This window comes from Malaya genurostris, chromosome 2 (genome assembly GCF_030247185.1).
Source record: "Malaya genurostris strain Urasoe2022 chromosome 2, Malgen_1.1, whole genome shotgun sequence".
Classification (NCBI taxonomy): Eukaryota; Metazoa; Arthropoda; class Insecta; order Diptera; family Culicidae; genus Malaya; species Malaya genurostris.
Genome location: NC_080571.1, coordinates 59,274,434 through 59,279,520, shown reverse-complemented (window position 1 = coordinate 59,279,520; position 5,087 = coordinate 59,274,434).

Below are 5,087 nucleotides of genomic sequence, written 5' to 3'. Positions count from 1 at the left end.
TATACGCAATGAAAAAAAAAATCAATCAGATAATTTGTATTCGGTTTTCATCTCGCGAAAAAAAATAAGCAGACCTGACATCACTTTTCAAAGATATTGAACGAAAAGTTAATGTCATCATAGTTACTCCCATAGTTATATATTACCGCTTGTGCAACTTGTTTTTGCAACTCCAGCACACGGACTTGCCAAAATAATACCTACAGTGCGTATCACAAAAGTCGGGTCCTCTATTTATGTTAGACTATACTGTATTGTATTATTTTAACTAGAATATTAAAACTCATAAAAAACAAAACGTAGAGAATTTCTTTCCAAGATATTAACATGTTAATGTTTCCTGATAATATATTTCATTACGTTGGGTGAACCATTTTCTATTCAACTCACTGTTACAATCGATGCCATATTGGAAAATATTCAAGACTCATTTCGAGAGTTTTCAGGTTTAATTACACATTAGTTTGATCAAAATCGTCTGAGAATTTTGAAGAATGTTTGAATACACGTATTTTAAACACCATTCCGATGATTATCATTAAAAATAATAGACTGTTATTTTCACAGAAATTGGTGTACTATCATCAAAACACGTTAATTTAAAGGCGCTTGAAAATTTCGGGCGTACGAATATATGTTTCACCATAAAAATGCAGTTCGTTGTCGATTTTTCATTTACAAAAACACAAAAGTTTAATTCTACAATATGTGCGTTATCATTTTTCGTGTGCAGATTATTTTACAAGATCCATGTTTGTGTTGAGAGCAGTTGTATTGAAAATCAAATGTGAAACTTATTTATAAGAAATTAAGTTTGCATGTTTTTGTAAACGTCATTCCATTTCTTGTTTACATTACGTAGTAGTTCTCACGAGTTTCACAATTATTTTTTCGCTGATTTTATTACTGCCTTTGAGATGGAATCGACGCATGAGTTTTTGTATCAGTTGCACAATCGTTGTGCATAAATGTTCGTAATAACGGATGAACTTAAAAGTATGTTGCACAACACAGAAAAATTGCGCTTTTTCCATAACACAACAGTTACTAGAATAGTGATGTAAACTAACTTGATAAATTGTACAATCAGTAGAAATATACAGGACAGCAACTTAACATGCTACATGGGATCGTACGGACAGCTAAAATCGGACGTCTACGGTGGGCTGGGCATGTCATAAGGATGTCGGACGACAGCCCAGTGAAAATGGTTCTTGAATCTAATCCGACTGGTACAAGAAGAAGAGGAGCGCAGCGAGCAAGGTGGATCGATCAAGTGGAGGGTGATCTCTGAAGCGTCCGTGCCTTGAGTGGCTGGCGACGAGTCGCCATGGACCGAGTTATGTGGAGATGTATTCTTGATACAGCAAAGGACATCCCAGGCCTATAGTTGTTAGGTAAGGTAAGGTATAGAATGAAAAGTCCCGGGCCTCTGAAAGAAAAGACGTGAATAGTTGGCCCAAAGCAAACATCATAACAATCGATCCACTAGTGTTTGAATAACAGTTGATCGTGTCGGATGAGTTCTAGTTTTCATGAAGCTATGGAAAAAGGCGCACCAGCGCATTCATGCATAATTGGATAGGGATTGGTCCATCATCCCCCATATTCTCCAGACCTGGCCCCCAGCGACCATTATCTATTTTAAAACCAGAAAAGGTATCTTCAGGACAAGAAATTTTCAACTAATGCTGAAGTCATTGCAGAAACGGAAGCCTATTCTGAAGGCCTTAACAATTTTTGTTTTTTTTTAGTCCAAATTATTGGATGGGTTAAGTGTATCAATCTGGAGATTATACTGAAGAAAAATAAGGTTTCGATGTAAAAAAATGAAACATACTGAACACACAATATTTGACATTAATTTGATCATTCCTTCTTTAAAACGAAGAAGTTAAACAGTTAAAGCGTCTTCAAAAATATCTCTTCATCGACTTATTTCTCAATATTTTTCTACGAAAAAATTACAAAATGTTGTTCGAATGATGCTTTTTATCATGCAAAACATTTGAATTTATTTTGTTGAACGATAATTCAGAAAAAAAACCGCAAATAGGGTGATTTTTTTCATCTTTTAAAAAACTATCCATACACAGTCTCTGTGTTTTACTAGCGAACAAAACGTGTCATTAGCCCAGAACACTCAATCACTGGAAGTATTTCGTATTTCTATCAGTCGGTTTTGCACGATACGCTTTGTGCGATGATTCGTTCAATTCATGTGTTTGGTATTTTGCGCCCCTTACTTTGGCACTGGATTTCATCTAAATGTTTGTTCATACCAAATATTTGAGAAAGCTTCAACTTTTGGTTATTTGTGGTACAGCAAATTTTATTATAAATTGCTAACCATATTTCCGATTTTTTTTTACATCATTTACTTTACCCCGGCTTTAACCATTTTGGTCGTTCACCAGGGAGGCATAAAAAATTGACCGTTTTGGCCTACAGAGTTCAGTGTTTTTCATTTTTTTTTTGTCTAATCGGTCTGTCTATAAGGACCGTGGACGAGGGCGTGGTTTTGTGGCCCGGCGACGACAGCGCACGAGGCGGCGAGTGGAAAAAATAATGCTACCATAGCAACAATTGTAAACTGAGTTTGAAAATACTTTGTAGCGTATTTTCTCTGCGGATTTTTTTTCCAAACCCACGAACTAATCGCGTGTGGTGCAAACGATTGTTCAACATCCACTGACTGTTAAATTGTGAGCCGAATTATTCATTCTGTATCTAAATACGCCCACATCATTTTCTGTCATTGCAGTCGGATTTGTGTAGAATATTTGTCATATTCATTCAAACTCAAACACTCAAACGATATTCTCAGCACATTAAATGATTTTTTAATCGACTTGACTGGAAACACTGAAAGATATCTTGCTAAAACATTCTAATTATAGACCTTAAGTAAAAATTGCTTCTGTGTAATTTCTTTTTATACTTTCATTCAAAGAAAATACCCCAATAAAAAGTTAACATATTTTTTAAATGAAGTAAGTTTATCTCGAAGTTTTCTTACTTTCGTTGAATTGCAATTATTACACCACTTGCTTTTACTTCATTTTCAGAGCAAAATAGACCCAAATAACTTACCATCCGTCAAACTTTGAAATGGGCCGCAGTTTTAGATAAATTTAACTACTCGATATAAAGTAACTGTCAAATTTTGACTAAAAGTTCTAATAATTCGCAGGATGGTCCATACTCTTAGAATGGAGGACGAAAATAAATTGCAATCGTAAAAATGCTAGCAAACTCACGAGTAGCCAGTTTGACGTATATTGAAAATACGAGTCACGAAACTAACAACAAATAATCATTTTTTTGAAACGCTGAACTGTTTTGCCTTTCTCATATAGAAAGGTTATACAATCACTTAAAAATCGACTAGCAAAAATTGGCCAAGTGTCATATGCCATTCCACTCAGTTCGTCGAGCTGAGCAATGTATCTGTGTGTGTTTCTCGAAAATGACTTAATCGATGTTGACCAACTTAGATTCAAATAAAACATCTCATGGTTCTACACGGAATTCTTGAATTTTATCCGCATCAGACCTTCGGTTCCGGAATGATAGGGCAAAGTGTGTTAAAAATTGTGTACCGTCATTTGAAGAGTCGAAACGAAAAAAGTAAAAAGTTTTCTAAATTGGTCACGAAAGTATTCCCGGTTAATAATAGTCATACACTCAAAAAAGGATCTCACTTACTTTTACACTTAGTTCGGTATCTTAGGTTCAAATGAAAGATCTTATGCTCCTACCGAAAATTAAGCATATTTTTCGGATGCAATTAAAATCATACGAACCAACTTCGATTATAAGTTTTTGGGTTCCAGTGCCCGAAATACCTACAATAATTGAACTCACTTCGTTTTCGCATCGATGTCAAACAATCTCTTTGGTTTATTTTAAGAATCGAAGAGAAATATTTTTATTAGTATACCACAGTATTATATATAAGAATATGATTGATGTGAGAAAAGGATCATTATACCACTATGTTGTATTAACAATGGTTTTTGACTATTTTATTCAGCGTGAACATTTGGTAACAGAGTAAAGCTAAGGTAGAGTTTTTTCGTCTATTCGCCACTAATCGCGCTACTTGTTATCGTGCACGGTCCCTATACTGAAGCCGTGTACAAAATTTCATCCAAATCGAAGAAAGTCGATCCTCGATCGATTTTGCCACCATTTCTGATGTTAATTTAAAAAAATGCTCTTATATGAAATTAGCTCGTTTCGGTTTCCACGTTCAGCTGAAAGGGGTAGAAACGAACTAAATTCGTTGTCGAACGAAAACCTAAGTAAACGAATGTTAGCGATAATAACATTCCAAAAATTTGGTATTGGTACTCGTAGTAAAGGGTCACATAAAAAGAAGAGCGGATGAGATGTTCACTCTTACAAAAAATGTTTCAGCGAAAAATTGAAATACCACGAAGGAACTGTAAAGTAACGGCACAGCTTTATCAGTGTGAACCCCACTGCAAGTTTTACTTGCGTCAATGTTCAAATAGGCACTTTCCAAGAAAAATAGTCCCTCTGACTTTCAGAAAACAAAACCCTTCAAGAATGCGAGAAAAATAAAGATCTTCGATTTACTACCAATTTGTGGTTACAACACACATAAACCATATACTCAAATTGAACTAGAATTACTTCCCCGCCCGGAATCCTTGTTCACCTTCCTTGTTTGATCAGTTATGCCCAACGGAGCCAGTCATGATAACAGAACTTCATACATCGAATGCGATCGAGTGCCGGGGTTCATCTGCCACCAGCACCGAAACTTTCATCCGTGTTCGTACTCTCACATCGGCTTAAAGGTATGTGAAAGTGAATGATCCTCGGTGATCGCCGGTGCCTGTTATCAGTGTGTAATACTGCTCATCGCAATGGATTTTGCCTTCTGCCCGGTCGGTGGTATCCGTCGTTGCTCTGAGTGAGAGTGTACGTATGTATGCACGAGTTTTTGAGAGGACGACCGGGTGGGCACGGTCGGTGACGAAGCTGGTGGCAGAGGTACCGACCGATTCTATATAAGTTTGCCGGACTATAAATTAAACCAGTCATTCTGCTCGAGA